Consider the following 25778-nt stretch of genomic DNA (forward strand, 5'->3'; position numbering starts at 1 on the left):
TATCAATCTATCGCCCTCACTCTATCTATCGCCCTTACTCTATCTATCGCCCTCATTGTATCGCCCACACTCTATCTATCGCCCACACTTTATCTATCGCCCACACTCTATTTATCGCCCACACTCTATCTGTCTATCTATTGCACTCACTGTATCTATCGCCCTCACTCTATCTATCGTCCTACCTCCCTCTAACTATCTAACACCCTCACTCTATCTATTGCCCTCCCTCTATCTATCTAACGGCCTCACTCTATCGCCCTCCCTCTATCCATCTATTGCACTCACTCTATCTATTGCACTCACTCTATCTATCGCATCACCAGAGCATCACTCAGCACCACCACAGCATCACTCAGGGGTACCACAACATCACTATGCGCTACCACAGCATCACTGAACGCCACAGCATTACTCGTCGCCACCACAACATCACTCAGCGCCACCACAGCATCAATCTGTGCAACCATTCAACAACAACTGGTTAAAATATGTTCTCTCAATGTTTCAAGCTTTATTACAAATGTCACAAAAAGATGTTAATATTTCACTTCTGTTCTTGGATTTTAGTCACAATAAAATACACTGAACATAATCTTCACAAAAGTTATTTACAAAAGTTTAAGCTATTGCCATTATAAATTACAATAACTTTTATTTAAGTATTAATTATAAAAAAAAATAAAACCCATTGTTATTTGTAATAGCAATACATCTAAGTTACGTAAATACAACACATATTGCATTACAAATGCTATAGGTGTCACATTTGCGAAAGTTAAAAATATTGGCATTGTATATGACAAAGCTATTAATTTAGCTATTTTCAAAACCAACACATAAATAAAAAATGTGTCCTTTACAATACCAATAGCTCAAACTTTCCTAATGCAAGGCCTATTGCATTGCAAACGCTTGTTGGCAGGGGCGTTGTGAACCCTTGCGGAAGCAGCTACAGTGGGGGTGGAGTTCTCGATGGGCGTCTTCCGTCTGTAGCTCAGCAGACAACGGCGTTAAAAGGTGAGTGGGTAACTAAGTGGATAGATGGATGGATCTGTAAGTGAAAGGATGTGTAAGTGAAAGGATGTATGCATGTGTGAGTATAAGGATGGATGGTGAGGGCTGGATGAATGAATGAGTGAAAGGATGGATGAGTGCAAGGATGGATGGCTGAGTGAAAGGGTGGATGGATGCATGAGTGAATGGATAGATAGATTTATAAATGGATGATAGAAGGGTGGATGGAAGAGGAGAGGGTTGAGTGAAAGGGCAGAAAGATGAATGAATCAAAGGGAGAATAGATGACTGAAAGGGTGGATAGATGAAAAAGCGAAAGGATGGATGGATAGATTTGATTGATAGATTTGGAGTGGTGGATAGATTTGGACGGGGCGATGTGCACCCCCTTTTAGCAGCTATAATGGTGGTGGAGTTTTTGATGGCCTTTACTAACTGCAACTTGGCAGACAAAGGCTCATAATTAATGTGAAAGGGTGGGTGGGTGTTTGTGTGAGTGAAAGGGTCAATGGATGGATAGATGAATGGATGAATGAACGACAGGGCGGTGTAAGACTGGATGAGTGAAAGGGATGGTGGATGGATAAATAAGTGGAAGCATTGATGTATGAGTGAAAGGGTGAATAAATGGGTGGGAGGGTAGATGGATGAGTGAAAGGAAGGTTGCTGGAGTGAAAAGATGGATGAATGCGTGAAAGGGAGGATGGATGGGTGGATAGATAGAGGAGCATAAGGATGGATGGATGGTAAGGAAGATGGAAGGATGGATGACAAAGGGTGGCTGGAGGGACAGAAGACTGAAAGGGTGGAAGGATGAATGGATGGATAGGTTTGTGGGATTGGTTTGAATATGGATGGGCGGTCTTTCAACCATTCTGTTGAATGGTGAAAGATTGAATGAATGGATGACAGAATATAAAAGTGAAATGGTGGATATCAGTAAGTAGATGGAAGGATGAAAGGATGAATAGATCGATGCATAGTTGCAAGTGACAAGAGAGCTCTTCTTTAGATGGTTGCAATGACCTGCTTTGCTTGCTTGATGCCGTAAAAGCTTTGGTTCAAATTGAGGGTATTTTAAATTTCCGACTACTGCCTTGATTTTTGTCGGACTTCCTAAATATAACTGTTATTCACGCACATATTGACTGTCCTATAGAAAAACATATTCGTACATACAACAGACACTTGCGAGATCTATTTTTGGCTACTTTAACCCCTTCGAAGCTAATGACGAGCTGGGCTCGTCATGGCGCTTACCTGCCGTGCGCGGATGACAAGGCCAGCTCGTCATGAATAATGGTGATTTTGGTTCTTCAGCGCAGGACGGGAAAACGCCTAGCAGCCATGTGGTTAAAGTAAAACTGGATTGAATTAGAGTGGACATTAAAGATGACTTTTACGCAATGTTATGGATTCTTCTGAAGCGTACACTCCAATATGACTTTTGGCACTATGGAGGAGAACTAAAGGGCAAATAGAAAAAACTGGACAGGGTGAACTGCTCATATTTGACAAGGAGCGTCCCCACTAGACATGATTTTCGAAAGACAGTGCATACTTTTGAAAAGACTTCATGATCTTTTCCCGCCACGTGCTTAGATACAGTTTAACAGCTTTATAGACTTTGTCAAATATTCATGCTTACCCCTAAACACCCTTAAAATAACTTCTGAAACATTGCAAATGTGAACTAGAGTTCTGAGGGGCACACAAGGGAAGGGGCACTCCAAGAGAAGTGGGTATCGGACAATCACCCAGGGAAAAGGCTAAAGCACAAACTGATAGAAAAGATAGAACATGCAAAAACATGCCAGCCCCAAATGCACACAAGAGGTCCAGCAACTAGACAAGATCACTTTTTATGGTCAAACTTACTAGAGCTTGCGCTAGTGTTTCGCTTGAGAGACACAGTTGTTAACAAAAAACTTGAAGTCCGCCCGTTGCTTACCATTTCTTGGCTCGCTTGGCACTCTTCTTTACAGTCTCGTAATTTGTCAAAACAGGTTTAACATAATTTCCATTACTCTCTGTAGAGCAGGGTCCAAGCACTGATTTGATTCAACTTAATCAGTGCCCGTCCGCTGCCCCCGATGTGATTGAAGTACTATTTTGTTCTTCTTAACTATTAGTGCCCTGCCAACAGAAGGCAAGTGACTGGCAAAAACGTAACCTGCAGGACAAACAAAAATACAAAGATTTATCCAACATCAGGGCCTCTAGAGTACTATCTCCTCCCAATTGGAATCTACCCCTAACAGAAATCTGTGAGTGAGCCCAGTCTGCAATCTGCAAATATTTAAACCTAGAAAGGCCCTAACCGATTTTAACTAACAAAGAATCCCATGGGAGTAGACAGCCTTCTATAAAAAGATCCTCCCAGACCTCCAGGCCTGCCTCTCTCAACGGTTGCAAGGCTGTCGAGAAGCCATCCCGGGCTCCCAGGAGAGTCCCAAAGTGGTGACCTGCATGCAAAATAACCCACCTTTATAGCACTTCTAAGTTTAACCCAAATTTTTATCATACCCTGCAAAATCTTCAGCTTCACTTTAAAAAAAAACTTAAAGTCACCAAATTTAAACAAAAAACCCTGCTGGCCCACCCCTTCTCCTCTAAGTAAAGCTGCAAACATACATCCAATTCCAAAATTCGTGGGCATTTTAAGCAGCATCCTAGCGTGGGAGAATTGAAATGCCCACGCATATAGTTGTAAGTTGGGAGCTGCCAGGCCCCCTTTTTCTCTACGGCGCCTGATTTTTTTCCACGCTATCCTTGGTATACGGTCGTTCCAAATGAAAGAGCTAATATCACCTTGAAGTTTAGCTATAACAGAGGGCTCAAAATACAGGGGAACAGAATTAAACAAAAAAGAAATTTTGGGTAAGATAGACATTTTAACTAGGTTTACTCTGCCCAGAATTGACAGAGGGAGTGAAGACCAAGATCGTATGAGTCTTCTGCAATCTCTAGCCACAGTAGAAAAGTTCAACATTGCGACCCTGATGTTGGATAAACCCCCAGCCAGAAAGGAGGTTTCAGTTTGGTACAAACTATTACTAGAAGAGGTCGATGGCGAATTTAAACTTCCGGAGACGCTGTGGAGCTCCTCCTTTACTGGCCACGATCTTGAGAATATGTGGTATTCATCCTTTAAGATCATGTGGGATATTGTGAAGCCTGCTTGGCTTCGTAGGAACCATCCTTTTACCCTGCGTAGGGCCTATTATTCACCGCAGAGAATATCAAAATTCTCAAAGGACTCTCCCGTGGCATGTCCCAAGTGTGGGTTGTTAGCAGCTTCTGACATACATATGAATTTTGAATGTCCATTGCTGCTCCCCTACTGGGATTCAAGAAGTGCTTCACTGTCGACAGACCTGGGTATTCAAATCTCGATAAACTCAATGCTTGCAATTTTTGGAATATCATCAGAGGTCGGGGTCCAGCCAAAAACCTTCTCTTTTATTGTTTACTGTTGGCCAGAAGAGAAATCTGTAGGAAATGGAAGGATGCATCACCTCCTACCTTGCTAGACTGGCGTATTTCAGTACTGCAAACTTCAAAAGTTGACTTAGCAAGAGCTGGTAATCCTGATAAACGGAATTTTTGGTTCCTTTTGAATTTGGTATAATCGGTGTGTAGACTGATTTTTTTTAATTTTTTAATTTTTGTAATTTTTTTTCCCCCCAACATGGTCCAATGATTAGGCTGCTTGGTCTGCTCTGTTCTTGATATACCCAATATTGTGGCTTGTTACTCGTGATGGGTATTGGACTGCAGCAATATCACTCTATTATGGTTACCCTAAGGCAGCGCTTTGGCAGGGTTGAGACAATACTGTGAGGCAGCACTGAATAATCAGGTTGTTGTCACCACCAGTCTATCTGTGACAGTATATATCTCTCTCCTTGTGCTTCTATGTGGTATACCAAGGGCAAAAATGAGGACCAAAAAAATAAATACAAAGATTAATTATCTTTTATTTTACCAAGTCTTCCTTTCTCACTTTGAACTCATGTTTTCTTTTGGGTTTTTTTTGCTCAAAAGATGGGGATTATTGTACTGCAAAGTGACATTGTTTCTGTCTAATGTGTAATTTCTGGGGGGTGCTAGAGAGCCTGAGGCAAGATGGCTGCACTGTAGTGAGGCTCTGCCGGTCGGGCTAACTATCCATCAATTATCTGCGGACCCACTTATCATGGGACTACACCACCAACAGCGTTCTGTGTCGAAAGCCCGGGGGAGCAGACTGCTGTGCGGCAGAACCAGGCTACATGAATGTGGAGCCAAAATTGTGCCACTAAAGCTCCAGCCTCGACCTCGAGGGAGACCAAGATGGTGGCTGGGAAGAACCTTTGCTGAGCGGGTGAGGAGCAGGATAACAAGCGCTCTGGGGCCGCGGAGCAACTGACATTGCTGCGCAATCTTGCTAGCAGGACTGTCGGATATGTGACCTTCCCCATCTGGTCGACATAACTCAGGGCTTATGAGAAACGGTGCGCTGCGACAGCAGGAGCGAGGTATGGCTGCGTTGGTGGCTACTTGCCTGATTAAACGGGTGAGTGAACTCTGAGCGCTGAACGTTGCGCCTGTCCTGCTGTGTCTATTCAGGCGCCGTAGCTGAAGTAACGCTACACTGGAGCTCCATGGACTGTTCCAGCGTGCACATCGCCTGCCCGCCAGTCTGAAGAAGCGCCAGGACTGTGAATGGCGTGGGGTGCCGCACACCTGGAGAAGTGTGGCTCACCGATTAGAGCGGCAGACCCTGAGGCAGAGGTCTGGCCTGGGATCAGGGTTCAATCCCCGTCGCAGCAGGGTCTTGGGCTCCTTGTCCGCGGACCCGATAATTCTCGCCTCAGTGCGTACCCTAATCATGGGTTCAACTCTGGGCAATAGCTTGCTTAATCTCCACACCGGCCCTAACAACGCTAGGATGCCTGGCTTCACCTTGGGGGTGCCCAGGAGTGGACACCTTACAAGAGCAGGGCAGGAAGGGTTCCACAGCGGTATTCGTACAGCCCTTAGAGACCCCTGTGTGATAGGCGCTATACAAGTGCAAATTACATTTACATTTACCTGCAGAAGTGAGTCCTGTAGACATCTGCTGTTGCATACATCCTGGGGTGATGAGCGTGGTGGACTGTGTGGGGAAGGCGGTGGATTGCAGTGCCTAGCAGTCACGCGAAAACTGGTCAGTTGCAGGAATTGCCATACCAGGTGCCGACTTGTAGAACAAAAAGACGGCGAGACATCTCTGCAGTCCTGTCGTGTCCAGGTGCTTGTGCATTGTGGTAGCCCTTAAGCACGGGTCCTGGTGTGCTCCAGTAGTGCCAAGACGGTGCGAGTACGGGTTCAAGCTCCGCTGAGTGGCGGCAATGTACGAGTGCCACAGCGACCTTTGTTCTACAGTTAAAGGAGTTGAGCCACTGCTGTGGAGAATGCTGTTGCAGTGTCAGTGTGCCCTATAAATGATCATGGTGTGTGCACTTACAGTACCATATGAGACAACAATTCAACATTGGTCGGGATACCCGAGTGTTGTGAAACCAGGCATTGAAGACGGGTGCATGGGACATTTGAACTGGCTGGTGAGTGGGTTATAGATGCCTGTTGCTCTACACCTTGCCTGCACACACTGACGCTGCCCTAACGACGAGCCTCTCAGTCTGGAGGGAAGCACTTGGAGGGAGATATCGGAAGTGCACTGCCAAGCATTGAAACGGTAGTATCTACCTACAGCCAAGTTTCAGTGACAGTCAACTGCAGGCGGTGTGGCGGCTCCGGACATTGGACAAGCCCTCCAAGAAAGAGGATCACGGGGCATTGTCCATTAGGGCAAATTAATTGAGCACAGAGTCCTGCATCAGAGTGGGGTACCTGAGCCTGCTCATTTACCTACCAGCATGGGTAAGACAGACAAGCAACAAACAAAACTATCTTTTGACTCCCGTCGGTCGTCCCGTCCGGCAGGCACGCATTCAGACACGGAGCTGGAGCAGCCGCTACCACAGTCCTCCACCCTAGAGGTCACGCTGCAGGTCATTCAACAGAGCCTACAAGCCATTAATGGCAAGATCGACGAACTGTCCCTTCAGATGGACAAAATGTAGGCCACTCTGGATAAGCAGGGTGAGAGACTCACAACGGCTGAGCAACGAATATCAACGGTGGAAGATGAATCTTGTACCATGACGGGCCAATGCTGGGAAATGGAGAAGTTCCTGGAGGTCATCAGAGCTAAAAATGAGGACCTGGAGGCGTGCTCTCTGCGGTGCAACCTACGAATAGCTAGTGTTTCTGAGAGTATAAATATGGGCAGCCTCGAGAACTATGTAGAGGCAATGCTAAAAGAACTGTTTGGTGCGGAGAATGTATCGCAAGTGCTAATTGTGGAGCGCGTACACCGTTCATTGGCGCCCAAGCCGCCTCAGGGAGCACCACTGTGTTCTATTGTTGAAAAGATCCTAAACTATAGGGATCCTTCGGCTGGCACGGGAAAAGAAGAGCACTTGTTATCAGGGCAACGTGGTGTCATAGGGAATGTACTGAAGTGAAAAAGAAACTACGCGCACTGAAGATACCATACGCAATGTTATATCCTGCCAATCTGAAGATCACGATGGACGGAAAGGTAAAGGTGTTCCATCCAGTCTCAGAAGGCAGCACAGGATTTCATCAGGCAGATTTCATCTCAACAGAAAGCGTCAAAGAGCGACACATCCCCTACACATTCAGCAAGATCAGACACGAAAGACTAAAGAGTGTTTCCTGCCTCATAGGACATTGGATTGGTGTCTGTGAGGTGGCGGTGCCACCTCCATCATTGGTCGCTTCCTGGCCAGTGGGGTGCTCCTACTGGTGACGTGCGGGAGTCGTGGCTCCGTCTGTGTTAGTGGGGGGGCTGCCCCATGGACTATAAGTGCTTAAGTTCTTACTAACTGTTTGGCAATGGCCTTCTGGGCAGCATGGTTGGGGTGTGAGTGCCACAAAGATTGTGCTTCTGTGTGAGGTCAGGACAATGCTCTACCCTACCGCAATGCCTTACAATATTTAAGGGGTTTGTCCCGGGACTGGGGGGGTACTACCGTTCACTTCTGCTCTATATCATGTTCTATTTCTTAGATGTCGTTATGCCATAACTGTTGATTATCACAATGTTATATACTGTTAATGTTTGTGGTATAGTTAGCAATTCAGGACATGGCACCTGGCATTTTTCTACAGAGGGATGAACCCAATGGGATATGTTCTATGCTTATAACAGGGTTCTGGGCAGTGGCTGTGCGAGGCTTCGGTTATTCAGCAGAGCAGATTATGAGAAGGGAATGGTCGTGCAAATAGCTTGGGTTCCTATAGAACAGTGCTATACTCTGTCACAGAGGATTCCGCATCAGGGTCAAACTTACCAATAGTGTGATAAACGTCAATGAGGTCTATTACTGCTGATGGGTTGAAATGGATTAAGTGATGCTACACGCACGAGTACGGTGGGTTCCCAGTGATTTCACCTAGCCACGCCTGCTTTGCATGTGGGGAAAGGGTACCTGGCTGTCCCCCGTGTGGATATTACCCACGCTGGTTGCTAGTTTTTAAAATTTTTACTGGGGGCATGTCTTTGGCATGATTGAGATGCTGAAGTGGGTGGGGTTTATCTGTTTTGAAAGTGTGACGCAATAGGTACAGCAGGAACATATGTCTTAGAGGTTCACAGCACGCGCAACAGTACAAGTGCAACATTTTCTCTACACAACAACTGGGGGTGAAAGAAAGTGATATTGGTCTGGTGACCTGGAACGTTAGGGGACTGAATAACCCGCAAAAAATCAGGCAGGTGTTTGCTTATTTAGACATTGCAAAAAACACAGTTGATGGACAGAGCTTATTTAGACAGACATCATGTCCAGTTGGCTCTTCTACAGGAGATGCACATGACATAGGTTGGGAAGGGCAGGGTAGGAGGCAGATGGGCAATGGTAAAAGCGGTCGCTTTTTATTCCAACTATGCTAGAGGGTAATGATACTGGTCCATTCAAGGTACTATCGACGGAATCGAATCAACTAGGGCGCTTCACCCTGGTGCTTGGGAACCTGGCGGGAATGGTGCTTACGATTATAAACACATATGGCCCCAATGTTGATGATGCTGACTTTTTCGCTGCCTCAAAACTAAATTATTCCAAATGCAATCCGACCTAGTATTATGGGGAGTGACATGAATACATACTTAGACCCAGATACTGACATAAGCGCTGACACGCCTTGGCAGGGAAAACGGTCAAGTAAAGTAATACATGATATTATGCATACATTTCAAATGAGAGATATCTGGAGAGATAGACATCCGAATGCTACTAGTGAGGGCACCTTTATATCGGCGGTACACAAATCATGGTCCAGGCTGGACTATTGGATTATCTCTGGGTCGTTGGCGCCTTGGTTAAATGGGGTTAAATATATGCCGCAAACACTCTCAGATCATGCCCCTGTAGTGTTGGATATCAACATCCCGACCAGGCATCTTCAACCATTGCTGTGGTGCTTGCAGCCATCTTCCTTACTGGATCAGATCTTTAGGGAAGGAGTACAACAAGCCATAGAACTGTTCTTTGAGGAGAATGTTGGTTGTCGAGGAAGCAGGCACGCTATGGGAAGCCTTCAAGGCGAGCATCAGAGGGACCTGCATTGGGCTTCAGGCTGGGGTTCTAAAGGCTTTACGCTCCAGTATGAAACTTCTTGAGGGTGACATAATGCGCCATGAAAGGGAGTACAATCACACATGGAACGCATACAACCTGGCAGAGACCAGGCCGCTAGTGACTGCATATAATGAGACAGCTGAGCAAGAAATACAGCACATGTCTCGGCGCTGGAAGGGTAGATTGTATAGTGAGTGTGGTCGCCCGGGTCACACACTGGCAGCAAAACTCAAAGGGGGGAGATCTCAGGTGTATGTTACCGAAATAGTAGGGCCTGATGGGACAATTCATCATCACTCCCCAGGTATCTTGGGCTGCTTCCGAGACTACTATGCCTCTCTTTGTGGATCAGGGGATGACACAGACAGTGAGGAATCTGTGATTTTTTTGAGGAGATAGCACTAGTCTGGCTCTCTGAGGCTCAACAGGAGTATCTAATGCAATCACTCACAGTAGAGGACGTAAAAGATGCCATAGTGTCGCTGCCGTCTAGTAAGGCTGCGGGTCTTGATGGACTGCCTGGGAAATTCTACAAGGAGTATGTCGATCTAATGGCCCCTCATATGGTTAATATGTATAGTGAAGCGTATGAAAAAGGCGTGCTCCCACCCACACTCGGAGAAGCGTTAATCGCTATGTTGCTGAAGCCCGGGAAATGGGCAGACAGTTGCGAGCCGTACCGTCCCCTTCTTTGCTGAATATTGATACTAAAATGATTGCTAAAATGATTGCCACTAAATTACTCCCTCTATTGCCGGTCATGGTTCTACCAGACCAATCAGGCTTTGTGCCCTCTCGCTCAACGTCCCACAATCTGCGCACGTTGTTTGCGGTTTTGCACCAACTAGACCCGGAGTACAGAGCAGTGGCGGTGCTGCTTGACACCGCTAAGGCTTTCGATTTGGTCAGATGGGGGTATATGCTTGCCACACTTCGTAGGATGGGTCTGCCATTTCCATTTCTAAGATGGATAGAGATTCTTTGCACGGCACCAATGGCATGGGTTCGAATTAATAATTGCCACTCGCAACCCTTTAAAAATCATAAGGGGACCAGACAGGGTTGCTCGCTGTCCCCCATTCTTTTTGCCATCGTGATGGAGCCGTTGGCTTGTGTCATGAGACAGAGATATGCGAGCGCAGCGTTGCAGTTCAGCCAACGTCTCCTGATCATTTCCATGTATGCAGATGGCAAGGTTTTATATATTCGCGATCCAGAGGAGAACTTACATGCACTCATCCGGGCATAACTGAAATAAGAACACTTATCTGGGCTTAGAATCAACTGGGGGAAATCGTCTGTCTTTCCCCTCACACCGAACACGTTACAGTTCCCTATGGAGTATCCTCTAGAAAGGACGACGGAGCCCTTGAGGTACCTCGGGGTCTGGGTGCACTCGGATCCAGAGACAGTGCTGAAAGAGAATACTGGTAAGGACCTGTCCGCTACAGAGGACCAAGTGAATAGATGGTTGCGATTGCCTCTCTCCCTAGCGGATAGAATAGCAATAATAAAAAGTGTCATTCTTCCTCGGTTTCTGTACCTGTTCGCTAATGTCCCTATCAAATTAACAAAGGTCTTCTTCTCTCAACTCAGTTCGTAATTACTACGCTTGATCTGGGCAAACAAGGCCTCCAGATGTAGCTGGGGGACGCTGACCAGGCCGTATTCGCAGGGAGGATTTTCAGCCCCTGATCTATACTTCTATTTCTTGTGTGCACAAGCCTAATTTGCACACTATTGATTCTTTCCTCTCCCGTTTATTCCACATGTGGCTGTAGAGACAGATCATATGGCTCATGAACCCTTGGTGGCCCTTATCTCGAAGACAAAGCTCTCTCACCCGTTTAGAGACATGTGTCCTGCAGATTGTGCAGCACAGGCGTGGCGGGCAATGGCGAGGCATGCAGGCGGACAGCTTGTTTATGCCCCTGCTCTTCCAGTAACGCACCATCCTAAACTCTCGGTCACCCAGGAAAAACAAACGCTGGACACACTCGCGAAAATGGTTACAATGAGTGATGTCTATCCGGAGGGTAGCTTTATTTTGATGGCGGAATTAAATGACCGACACGGCTCTCTCCCAATGTCAGTCTTTGCGTATTATAGGCTGCAGGAAGCACCCTGCTGAACCAGCCATGTTAGCCCCTTTACATACACTATTGTCAGGGCCATCACGGGGTAGGTTGGTCACGCAGCTGTACAATACCTTACAAGCCGATACGGCGCCCACTTCCAGTCCAGCATGTGTGCGCTGGGAAACGACACTAGGTGAGGCGCTTGACGAGGACGACTGGGTCTTCTGCTGTGACATGACCAGACATCTAACAGCTAACTGTAATTTGTGCATAATACACTTTAAATACCTCCAACAACTGTAATACACTGCCCTTCAGCTTCACAGGTATGGACTGGGGGAGATAGCTAGCTGTTAGCGGTGTGGGATACATGAGGCTGATTTTCGCCATCTGGCTTGGGATTGTTTTAAGGTACATGACTTCTGGGTGTTGGTTACGCAAGCTTTAACAAATATGGTGACAGAGACAATGGACTGCTTGCCCTGGATCTGCTTTCTGGGGCTGGTGAAGTCCCTAAAACCAAAGAACAGACGGCTGTTCCTGATTGCCCTGTTACTAGCAAAAAGGAAAGTGGCTCAAACATGGGACGGCAAACAGGCGCCAAAATTTGAAGACTGGATTAAAGACCTGGTGTTCTGCAGAGAGCAGCTGGCATGTCATGCGGAGGAACTCCCTGCCCCCTCCAGGCCCAAAGATGTCTGTCACATTTGACCGCCAATTTGTTGTCCAGTTCTCAGGATGCAGCTGGAGTTCTGGATTCACCTGAGTAATGTTAACAATGTACTGTATGATAGTGTGGATTAATGTTGGCTGACTGTATGAAGCAATATACTATATACTATACATATGTTGTCACACTGGGGGGGAGGGAACGTGGTGTGCTTTGCACTACTGTTATATGTATTTATTTAAATGCAACAGAGACGGGCCACTAGAGAGTGACTAGTTAACCAAATAGTTCAAAGAAATAGTTCGGCACACCATAAAATGTTCAATGAGCAATATCAGAGAGGTCAAAAAATATATCAGTAAGCCATTATGTATTCTTTTCTTTCTTTATTTTCAGTCTTCACAAAGTAGCCAACGCGTTTCGTCCAAAGGACTTCTTCAGGGCGAATTGATGGGATGTAGTATAGTATACAGGATTTTATTAGTTGGAACAAATTTCTCCAGCTATTATGATGGCACCTGTCTCCAGATGCTGGGATGGCAGCTATCCTTTTATTTTTGTGGTAGATTGAACAGGTTTTTGAAAGATGAATATGTTCCAGCGCAAAGGGATATCAAATGCGCATCCGCACAGGTGATGAAAGTGTTCACCTTCGCCAGGTTGGTCTTGCGTGTTGTCTCCTCGGGTGTCGTCTCGTAAAGTGGTACAAGTTAACCAAATAGTGTCTGACACCACAGGAATTGTTTAAAAGAACCCTCGCACACCAGCCTAGTTGGTGTCATGCTTCATCATTGGGTTCCCAGTTGGGTAGCCGAATGCTACCCAACTGTGCTGCGACACCTGACTACAGTGGAGCTGGTTTTTGGTTTTTGTGTGATGATATAGTGAAAGTGGTGATGTTAAAAATACCTCTGGGAAACTCACTATATGATATTTTATTCCCAGTGGCCCAGGGTATGTTTAAAAATGAGGTGGATAATATTACAGGACTACTATAATTAAGTGTCTGGATTATCCTTAGGTCAGGTCGACATGTTTCAGCTCATCAGAAAAATTCAATTGAGCTTTCTTCTGCACTTTATCAATATAGGGCTAGATGTAGGTGGGCAAATACCGTTCGGTAACAACCGAAAATCGGTAAATTTCCCTTTACCGACCGGTATTTAGCCCTTTGCAATGCATAAGGTTGGATTTAAGGATTCGGTAATTTACCGATTCCTTAATTTAAGGAATCAGTAAATTACTGAATCCTTAAATCCTATGTAGGGAGGACTCAAGTGAGTGCATTTTTGGGTTAAGGATTCGTTATTTACCACCAACTACAAGTTGGTGGTAAATAAGTTGGGATTGTTTTGTTGGTGTTGGGACACAGACGGCCCATGTACCGTCGATGTCCCAATCTCTTGTTTTTTTTTAGATATTTTTTTAAATGCAAAAGTAAAATAAAAAATAAAAAAGATTCTTTTCTGAAATGATGCTTTAACACAAATCATGTTTTCTTACAAAATATCCCAAATGTTTTTACTTCATTTATCTCATTATATTTTATTCATTGTACAAAACATCCAAATTGTTTTGACGTAAGCATTATAACAGTCCATTAGATCAAACATTCAAATATTTATACAGATGAAATGTCAATAAATTAAAGATCTTTCAACTAAATAAGAGTGCATTGTCAATGTTTCGGTCTTATATGGCCAAAAAGGTCCGCAAGACCATCTTCAGGACTGCACAAGGAATAATGACTCCTGTCAACACTAATCCAACAAAACAATCTATACAACCTGTGACTAAATATATTGCCTGCTCACAATAGATCGCCAGTGACCAGTATACTAAAACATGCAAGAGTGTTACTATCACCATATTAAAAATGCAAGAAAGGGAGAAAAAACACTGTATGTGCTTACTTAGTACACACCAAATTTGACCTATATCCAAAATGTCTATATTACATCCATTCAAAATACAAAACAATACGCCTTGCTTCCTTCTTATTAAACTTCAAAACCATTGGGCTATCTGTGTATCCAATACTAAAAGAAAAAGAACCTAAACTTAATACCAGCGATGTGGCATAAAGTAGACTTAAACCGCAATCTATGAAGCCCGAAGGAAGATCTGAATAGAAATTAAAAGAATTATCTTTTCTTACCGACTCCCAACAAATTAGCGTCAACTCAATTAGAGTCAACTCATCTTGAATAACGATGCAACCACGCGTTAGACAATCCAGCATAATACAGATATACAATTCACACAAATCCGCCTTACCCAATCCAAACCACCACTGACCAATCCAATCACCCACCCCACTCCAATCCAAGCCACTCACCCCAATTCAAATCCACCACACTATAATCCTTCCAACTCACCAACTCCAATCTACTCCACTGCAATTGGCCCCACTCCAATCCAAAACAATCAGCCCCACTCCAATCCAAAACAATCTGACCCACTCCACAACAATCTGCCCCACTCCAATCTAAATCAATCTGCCCCACTCGAATCTGCTAACAATCTGTCCTACTCCAGTTCAAAACAATCTGCTCCACTCCAATCTGCAACAATCTGCCCAACTCCGATCTGCAACAACCTGCCTCACTCCAATCCAAAACAGTCTGCCCTAATCCAGTCTATAACAATATGCCCCACTCCAATCCAAAATAATCTGCCCCACTCCAACCCAAAACAACCTGCTCCACTCTATCAAGAACAAGCTGCCCCACTCCAATCCAAAACAATCTCCCCCACACCAATCCGCCCACTACCTCAATCCACTCCACCCTTCCCAACCCCACTGTACTTACGCCACTCCAGGTTACTCCACTCTATGACACTGCACTCTACGACACTCTCTACCACTGAGCCACTAAAATCTACTCCTGTCTACTCAATGACACTCAACTCCCCCTACTCCACTCTCAAACACTTTACCCGAAACAAATCCAGTCTACGACACTCTACTCCCCACACTACACACTAGGACGTTCCACATCACTAACTTTTTGCCATGCTGAACAGCAGCAACACTGGTGTACAACATGGCAAAAACACATTGCCAAAGCCAATAGCTCTTGTATTGGCGAGACCTATTAGCTTTGCCAATGCTTGTTTGGCCTTCTTAAATGTTCTTGGGGAGTCTAAGCCCCCACCACGAGTGCTGCAGCCCAGAGGTGACTGCATCATGGATATGAGCAGTGCTGGTCTACCCAGAAGGGCGAGGAATATGATCGCGCTGTTGATAAAATAAGAGTGTTTACTATTGGGGAGAATCCATGCATTACCTGAGTGGAGGGGTTCGTCTACAGCGACGTGCAGCCCGTAGGCATGCCGCGTGCAGCAGCAGAAGGTGGCGAAGGGCTCTCCTCCTCGCCGCCTGCTCTCATCAGCTGCCGCAGTGTGAACCAGTGACAGGGATGCTTGGCGCGGTGACTGCTACCGCTGGAGAGAGAGGGAGCCCCTGCCAGGCTACAGGGAGCCCCAGCACTGCTCTTCCTGGGCGAGGAGATTGAGTTACTCGGCGCTTGCCGTCTTAAAGGGGCCGGCGGCTTGTACATCGGCTGCGCCCCGGCATCCCCCTCTTCCACTGCCACCCCTGTCTGCTAGTGAGTCAGCAATGGTTTTCGCTCATTTTTCTCTCAAATATTAGGAAAGGGTTTGATCTCGGGGCCTGTAGATGCGAGCATGCACTGCTGCATATATACCCTGCCAGTCACCCTGTTAAATTATTAATGTAGCAGATACTGCACATTGTTACTAGGGTTGTCGTCTTTGTCAGATAAAGGTTGCAGCTGTTCGTTCATGTTTAAGATTATGAAGGGCCCGGTACATCAATAATGTCTAACATTGTAATTACTCCTCTGTTCCTTTTTATACTCAAATAAGATTCTTTTAGACAGCGTTAAAATAATTTTGAAGTTGTTTCTACATATTTTTGTTCCGTTTCTTTTATTTTAGATATAGGAAAAAGATAGTCTTTCTTTCCTTTTCCTATTTTCTACTGGACCTGACATGAAAATACCAGCCATGCCAGTAAAATATTGACAAGGTGACAACCCTAAAACACTCCGCTGGTGCGGCTCACTGATGTTTGCAAACAATATTTATATCCATTGTGCTTCACTAACGCGCAAATAATCCCCACTGGGAGGACTCTGGTATGGAAATGCTCGTATTTTCAATTGGAAAAAACCAAGTACACACACACACATCCCCACCTCATTAACTTTGGCCCCGCGCGGTGGGGGTGGGGGGCGATTCTCCGGCTGAGTTCACCCATCTGCCCACAAGTTATTGTTCCTGTCCCAAAAAAGGAGATTGTTCGCGCCCCAACCCCTTTGAGTCACAATTACATAGAGCATTTCTGTCCTTGGTGGTAGTTCTTGCAGGCTTGACCTGCGCCCGGTGATAGTTGTTGGCACACCCCATTAGCTGGATTTAAGGTAGTATGCTCCACGCTGACAGTACTTAGCAACTTGCCTGGAAGTTTCTGCCCTATATTTATACTAAATGTTGAGCCATGAGTTGTGTTAGAAATTGGGTTTCTGATTGGCAGAGGTATGTACCATGTCCAACAGGAACCACAGTTCTAGTCAGGGTAAGTAAGATACACAATGAAAGTTAACCTGTGCTCAACCTCTGGTTGTTTCAGCAGAGCAGTCAGGCTAAACTTAACAGGCAATGTGTAAAGTATTTGTGCAACATAATGAAAACACCACATAAAGACTCTACATCAGTTTAGAAAATAGATTATGCTTATATAAATAAAATAAGACAAAAACGACAGAAATCCAATGAGTAGAAGTCGATATATGAAGTTTTTTAGAAATAAAAAGAGTTCTAGGGCTTAGAAGCAATAAGCACCAAACTGAGTTATCTAGTCGCCCCCCAATCGGAATAAAGTCAAGAGCTCAGGCCACACACGATGGTGAGCAGGCTGGCTACAGGATCACACGCAGGGCCCAGCGAGCAAAAGTACCTTAATCCTTGTCGCTGTATGAGATGCACTGATGATCCCCACGCAGTGGGGTTTGGAGTTGTTGCGGCGGATTTCTCCATGCAACTGCGGCGATGCGTCAGGTCCATTGAGCGAAGTGCTGGTTCCAAGTGTGGCGGTTCTGAAGGCAATGAGCCGGGTTAATCCACGCTGGCGGGGCGATGCATCAATCTACTCCATGCAGTGGCAGAGATGTGTTGGTTCCAAAGTAGTGATTCCGGATGCAATGCGGCTGTTCCAAGTGCGTTGTGCAGACAGGAGATGCATTGATTTCTCTGGTGCATGTATCTGGGTCTACTTCCATTGAACCAGGCACAAGAGCCGGGGTAGAAACCTTGATAGCCCTAAGTCTCCAGAACAGAAGGCAGGCCAAAAAGCCCTTGGAGATCACTCTGGGTTCAAGGCAAAGCCCAGCTCTCCCTCTGAAGAGTCAGAGAGCAGCAGGCGGCATGGCAGCACAACAAAAAGCAGTTCTTCCAGAGAAGTAGTCCAGCAGAGTGACAGTCTATGTGGCAGCATTGCAGTTCTTCTGTCAGAGGTTCTTTTACAGGTCCAGAAGTGTCTGATTTGGTGGGGTCAGAGATCCAGTACTTATACTCAGTAGTACCTTTGAAGTGGGGTGACTTCAAAGAAGGGTCTTTGAAGTCCACAGAAGCCCCTTCTTCCCAGCCCTGGCCTCAGACTAGCTATAGGGGATAATCAGCTCTTTGTGTGGGGACTGGGACTGCCTATTCAGGTGTAAGCGTCAGCCCTTCCCTACCTTCCTGCCAAGGAAGAGCCATTACAATACAAGGGAGTACTCAGACACATCTAACCTTCTTGTTTTTGTGGCTGTCTAGAGGGAATGCACAAAGTGTAACTGTCACTCACTCCAAATGTGTATTTGAGACAGGCTGCAGGCACACAGAACAGAGAAATGTCCAATTTATAAAAGTGGCATTTCTAAAATAGTAATATCAAATCCAAATTGACCAGTAAAGAGGATTTTATTACCATTCTAATGATATGACATATGATATAGCTACTCCTTTCTAACCAGTAATTACAGCTTACAAGTGCATTAAGAAATTCTCAATGTTAACCTATGAGAGGAGTAGCCCTCACAGTAGTGAAAAATTAATTCAGGGGGGTTTCACTACCAGGACATGCAGAACTTAATAGTACATGTCCTACTTTTTACTAACATGGCACCCTTCCCTATGGCTACCTAGGGTCTACCTTAGGGGTGACATATACGTCATAAAAGGGGAGTTTAGGGCTCAGCAAACAGTTTTAAATGCCAAGTCAAAGTGGCAGTAAAACTTCACACACAGGCTTTGCAGTTGCAGGTCTGAGACATGTTTAAAGGACTGCTTGTGTGGGTGGCACGTTGGGCATAATCACTGCTGCAGGCCCACTAGTAGCATTTAATTTTCAGGCCCTGAGTATATGGTATACAACTTTACAAGGAACTTACAAGTAAATTAAATATGCCAATTGTGTATACACCAAAGTTACCACATTTAGGGGAGAAGCACATGCACTTTAGCACTGGTCAGTAGTAGTAAAGTGCTCAGAGTCCTAAGGCCAACAAAAGGAATCAGCAAAAAGAGGAGGTAAGCAGGCAAAGAGTTTGGGGGAACACCACCCTAAGGCTGACAGGTCTAACAAATTGTGAATTACAACAGTGTGCTCTGAGACCGGTTCGGAGCAATTCTGACCATTTTGCTTGTTCCACGCTGACTAGTCCAGCCAAGATCTTTGCCAAAGTGTACTAGTAAGGAGGTGGGGTGAAGCTGGAAAAATCCTGTGAGAGATGCCCCTCTAATGTCCCGGAGGAGCCATTGAATTCACATCTGCTATCTGGGCTCTCCCCAACCCAGCATCTTATGCACCACTTGAATGAAGCAAGTAACAAAACTGATTCCTATGAGGATATGCCCACTTGTGTTCCACTTGCTCCACACCCAGATCCTTTACACACACAGACAGGTGCACAAACGCATTTAAGATCTATTTCTGCCATGAATAGGCAAAGGACCCAGTGGCATGGGACTGGCAGACCACTTTAACAAGGTGGGATGGCTCAGGAGGTAACTCTGTCAGGCAGGGACAAAACAATAAAGGCTCCCTTTACCAATGTAAATGGTATCGCTGTCACCACTGCCAGTCCATTGTCAGTCCTCTACAGCCTGGTGAGCTGACATTAGCGACACTTTGTAAAGAGAAAGTACACGATGTACCCCTTCAAGCATGAGAGCTCGGCTCTAGTTCTCAATCCTGGTCACTAAAATCTAACCAGCACAGACACATGATCATAGAATGTGCTGAGGCAGAGGTTAAAGAGCAAAAGTTACTATTGTGAACTCGAGACAAGAGTGCGCTCCCCAGAACCATGAAGCTGATCTTTCTCTTTCCCTGGCCTACAGATTTCTCATCACCCAGCTCCAGCCTTATCACAGAGATGTGGAGAATGGTCTTTTAAAACAAAAAAAAATACTTAAGATTTGCTACTGGTAAGCGATTCCGTCTCTCATCTGCAGTGAAGGGTTCATGTTTTGCATTCTTTGCAACAGACACTACAGTTGAGATTTTGATGGCCTATACACCTAAAATATGTCTCTGATTCCAGCATAAACTCCATTAGTTTCAGGGCGTGAAGAGCACCTGTTAAGGCCATACTCTGAACACACTGATAGTTTGAGCTGGCCCCAATGTGCATTGGTTACAGTGCTTGGCCAAAGGCCATATCCTGGCCCCCATAACAATGTGCACTGGTACCGGAATGCTTTTGTGAATCCAGTTGATTTTGATGTGCCATATTGTCCACTGCTCCTATAGATGCAATGGCTGTTTTAAAGCTTTTATTTAATGATAGTAATACAGTACTAATTACATCTGCAGTTGATACACTTCTCGAGGTGCCTCAATTACTCCTAGTGATTACATTGATCTGTTCAACATCTGTCTTTCATACCATTGCACATTTCATATTTAAAATTCCCTATTGTTACAGCCATACCAGATAATCTAGTGAGGGAGGTTGCTTGTCCATAAATCTTTATTGACATGAGATTCTGCCCGTGTATTTGAAAAAGTCTGCTGAGTCAATTCGCTTTGTCTACAGTAGCTAAATATTTTCAGTTGGGGCCAAATATCTTTTGCCCTGGATTTCAACTGCTGCATGTCTCCACATATTTCCTAAGTTGTATTACACACAGAAACATTCTTTAGCCATCTGGCGACAGTAGGTCCCAGACCTCTTATCCAGTGCATTGGAATTTCTCTTTTGATTAGTAGAAACAGTACTGCCATCAGAATTCGGATTCCTTTCGGAGTCTTCTCAACATACCCCAGCAAAGCAATGTTCACGGAGCAAGCCCGCTGTCCAACGCCACTTTCAAGTATTTGGAATCCCTCCATCCAGAAGGTTTTATTTTGTAAACATTCCCATGCTAAGTACTTAAGATTTGCCTGCGTCACATGATATCTAGGGTATTAATCTGATCTGGAGGGGTCTATCTTATTTATTTAAAGAACAAAAAGACACAGCCCTAGCAAACGTCAAGGGTTGCATGACAGACATCTCTCACTGGATGAACAATAATAAGCTGAAGTTCAATGCCAGTAAAACGGAGGTACTATTCTTTGGGAATATTTGCCCTCCACCCACGGAGCTCTAGTAGCCCCAGGAAATGGGCCATCCACCTACCCCGGCAGCACCGGAAAAAAATCTAGGGGTTAAATGGGAGACAGACCTCTCCCTTTCAGCCCAGATTATGCAGGTGTCTGTGGCCTGTTCTGGGAAATTAAAAAGCCTGCGTAAAGTTATCCAAGTATTGCCTGAGGAATGCCGCCGGGTGATCGTACATGCCACGGTGACGTCAAGACTGGATTATGCCAACAGCCTATATGTAGGTCTGCCAGCCTACCAGATTAAAAGACTGCAAATAGTCCAAAATGCAGTAGCAAGAATGATAAGGAGAGGACCCTTCCGGCAACACATTTCACCACATATTAAGAAACTCCACTGGCTGCCCGTGGCTAGGAGAATAGAATTCAAGGCACTTACCCTTGCTTTCCGGTCTCTCAATGGAAACTGCCCTAATTATTTGAAACTACATTTGTGTAGCTACAAACAAAATAGGACCCTGAGATGTAACGACCCTTGAATCTGTTGAGCGTCCCTAGGTTCAAGAAGGCGGATCCTTTGGGACCGTGGCCTCAAAGCTCTGGAATGCGCTGCCCAACTTTCTGCGGCAGATCAAATCGGAGCCCGTCTTTAGGAAAGTCCTGAAGACGTGGCTTTTTAGTCTGGATCCTTAGTTCAGGACCACACCTGCAGGTCTAGCTGTCGCACCCATGTTTCTTTCTCAGCGCCGGGACACCTCTGCTTGAGGTAACTGTTCACGCTCCTATAAATTCTGCTATTATTATTATTTGCCCAGAAATTAAGGTGCAGCAGCTTATTGTCTGTAGGCTATTGAGATGGTTTGCAGCTGCGCACAGCAGTAAGCCCATTTGTGTACGTACCAGAGGTGCCCAAGGTCTTTGTCCCATAGAGCCATTGCCGCAACATTCGTCAGGGTTCTAAGGTTGTTGGATATATTTTGATGGCAAAATCCACCTCCCACTATATTCCACTGTAATCACCTTCGACAACAAGGTACATTCTATGGGTTCCCATGGGAATGTCTGACACCAGTATTTCACCACATTTCTGATTCTGTTGTATGTGAATGTGTCTAGGGGAATTTGTGTCTGGGGGCTGTGAATTATGCCAGTGTTACACACTTACCTCAAACACTCGTACCGCAGCGGGTGTCAGGCGCCGCAGGGAAGCAGAGCGAGGAGCCAGCAGAAGCCACCGCAAGTCGGGCGCTACGGGCATGGTGGAGCGGCGAACATAGGAAGCGGGACTACAATCCCCAGAATCCTGTGCGGCGCGTTGCATGCACGCACAGGAAGTGACGACACGGCACGCTGAAGACGCTATGAATGCTGGGAATCAGAGACGATCGGGGCAGATTATTCGTGAAGATGCTGCAGTCTCCTGACCGGTATCAGGATTTCGCCCAGGCCTTCGTGAGTGGGGTGCTGGGTCCACGCCTGGTGCGGTAAGGGTGTCGCAGACACCAACTCCTGCTTTTTGAGTGCACCATAATAGAAAGAGTCCGCCGCCTATTTCAGTAACAGCAAAATGTAGTCTGGTAATTTCATTTGTATTTGCTTTCCGGGTTGCTGGGCTTATAGTTGCGACCAAGAGGCTTATCAAATTTATACCCGTTCTGGTAACTGGACACAGAAACTTTTTTTACCAGGTGGTATAAGGAATTTATGTTTTAAATCATACCCTTTCAGCAAGATATTCGGCTTGATTACACACATTGCATTATGAGAACATTATTGTACAACAAGTGATCTTTCAATTTAATCTGGAATTCTGTTTTATGGTGCATGTGTGTGTTTATTTATTTATGTAGGAAGGGGACAGTGAGAGGATGAACATTGAATCCTTCCTCCCTCCCTTGTGACGTGGATCCTTGCAAATACTGTGTTGGGTACTTAGTGAAAGATAGGGGGCATTTGAGTTTGCCTGTTGTTTTTTCTATGAGTAAGATCTAATCATTTGGTTTATGTTCACAGTAAGCCTGGCGCAAAGGTTAGAGGCTAGGAGGAAAATTGATCCTTCTGCTTATGAAGTCACTACAAGGATTGTGTTATTTTTCTTTACAGGTATAGAAGTGTAGCGTTTGTAAAATTATGAGAACTGCATTGCGATAGTAATATATAGTTTTGTAATAGGGTGTTCTTCTTTCCTCAGGTCTCGCTCCTTGCTGTCCCCTTCCTTTCCTTCCCCCGATTGACCACCTTAAGCTTCCGTGCTATGATAGCATGTCGGAATTAAGGGTGTCAATAGGTGGACCATTTTGAGCAGCAAACCGATCCTGAGAGGCCTCCAAGGGACGGTGACAGCCAGGGAAAATTAATTGACTGTTATCAAAAAGCTGACCCATAGTTTCCATTCCATGTTTACGCAAAGTTTCCATAGCTAGTTCTTTAAAGGTTTTTGGATTGGCAGGATTTTTGGCGAAGGAATGTAGGGACAGTAGAGAGTAATCAGCCCTGCCAGTTCACTTGCCTGTGGTGTCTGGCCGGTTGCATTAAGCATGTTTTCAGGGAGCCCATTTTAATTGTTTCTATTTTCACTACCAGGTGAGGGAGAGAGGGTTGGTGCAGGTACCAGTATATCTTAAAGTAACCTCGGGCAACCATTTGAACTCTTTCTAGGTCAGGGACTGCTAGACCTCCCTTATCTAATGATTGCTCCAGGATCTCCCACCTCAAGCGTACCCGTTTTATTCTTTTGAACTCTCTTCTAAGTTCATAGCAAACAATTTATTTTAGAGGAACAGGGATGTTTATTAAGGTAGATGCATTGTTGAGATTATTTTCTGCTAATGTCGCATAAATGGTAACCATGTGAAGTTCCTGAAGTTCCTGCTCCCAGTCCCAGCTATGTATGTCCCTGGTTCTGCCAGTTGCTGTAATCGGCTTCAAGTTCCCATGGTTCAAGACTGTTTGGTCCCTGCTGCCTAGTGTAACCAGCTATCGTGGAGACCGCCTATGACCTTCACTCTGTGCGTGCCCTCTTTTTTTTATATAAACATTTTTATTTGCATTTTAACATGGTATAGTAAAACAGTCATGTCATCATCGGCCCCAATACCCCGCCTGCCCCCCTCCACTTTCCTACCCCCCCCCCCCACCCAGGAAAAACAATGTTTCAATGCTTAACACACACCCTTTCACCTTCACAATCTGTAGGCCTCGTCGTTCCATGACTCCCTTGTTCCCATGCCCCCCCCCCCGCAGCTGAGTGTACTTCCTTCTCCCTCCCCCCGTTCACAAGCCCCCATCAAGACCATGATATTTTCTCCACTTATTCCAAACCCTGCCAAACTTTTTCGGGCAGCCCCTCGCCTTGTATGTCACCCGTTCAGCCGTCATGTATAGGTCGAGGCCTCTTCTCCATTCCTCACTCCCCGGTGTCGTGGCTGCCCCCCAGTATTTTGCCACATCTCTCTTTGCTACCACTAGTGTCAGGGTCAAGAAAATCAACAATGGGCGGGTGAGGTCAATATCATTAGTTATACCAAGTAGTACTAGTTTGGGGTCTGCTGGTAAAGTGGTTTCCAGTACCTCACCTAGTTCACTTAGTATCTCTCCCCAGTATGCCTGTATCTGTGAACACAGCCAGAGTACGTGGAAGAAATCTCCCCCCTCTCTACCGCATCTCAGACAATTTGTGTCTCCTATCCTCTCCATTTTATACAGGCGCACCCTGTCAAAATAGGTTCTATGGAGTATGTTGAATCAACCGTAACCGGGATTTAATCGCTACTTCTCTGGGATGCATGAGGACCGTGTCCCAGTCTATCTCATCCATGTCACCCACTTCACTTTCCCATTTCCTTCTGAGTGCTCCCAAATCTTCTGGCATATTATTCATAAGGGTCCTGTATGTAAGCGACACCGCTCTCTGAGGTATGTGTTCCTGTAGTAGACGGCCCTCTAAAGGCGCATATTCCAGAAGTGCGTCCACCTGGATATCCTCCACTCGCCGCGCATGGCTCAGTTGGGCATATTTAAGATATTACGTAGAGCGCATGCGATATTCACTCCTAAGGGCTGGGAACGTCTTCAACTTTCCTTTCGCTGTGATATTCCCTAGCGTTGAAATCCCTATACTATCCCATCCTCTGTGCGTACCCTCTTGAGCGCCACACAGGAAGCCTCTGGAGACATCCCCCCCTTTGTGCTCCCAGTGTTCTACCTGAATACATAGGGAAGACCACTGTGCCCCAGCTAACCCCCATGAGCAGTTATCCTTGCTATGCTTTTTGTATAATGTCGGATCGTGGTTTATAGTTTCAGAAATTACAATGAAATGCTTCCTGGCCTTGGTCTGCTTCTTTTTTTGATTATTTTCAAATTGGTACCTCTCCTTGTACGGACAAATATAACCATCATGTTTTACTCTGTCCGTAAAAAGCCTTTTGACTTTTTAGTTTACCAACGTTTTGTGGGCTGTCTGACACAGAGGTACCACGCAAACTTGTGACCCTCATCACCCTGTAGTCTCAACATGGAAGCCAAACCACCTGTAACTCCCTCTTCACATGCCCTGGCTGGATGAAGCGTCCACAAGAGATGCCTACAAGCTTTCCAATATAAATTACGACCAGAGTTTTGGGGCAGGTGGGTGACCCTTGGGGTTTATTTTTTAAGAAATGCAACGCATCTCATCATTGAATACGGCACTGCTACAACAT

General features: G+C 45.5%; 1 protein-coding gene across 1 annotated transcript in view; it reads right to left on the minus strand.

Annotated features, from left to right (window-relative positions):
* TLCD4 (TLC domain containing 4) overlaps positions 1–16197 on the minus strand; it is a 288746-nt gene extending 272549 nt beyond the window's left edge. The window contains exon 1 of the mRNA XM_086957321.1: positions 15752–16197. The gene's annotated coding sequence lies outside the window, so the exon portion shown is untranslated. The remainder of the gene's footprint in view (positions 1–15751) is intronic.
* Positions 16198–25778: the final 9581 nt, after the last annotated feature.

The sequence above is a fragment of the Lissotriton vulgaris genome, chromosome 1_1 (genome assembly GCF_964263255.1).
Source record: "Lissotriton vulgaris chromosome 1_1, aLisVul1.2, whole genome shotgun sequence".
Classification (NCBI taxonomy): Eukaryota; Metazoa; Chordata; class Amphibia; order Caudata; family Salamandridae; genus Lissotriton; species Lissotriton vulgaris.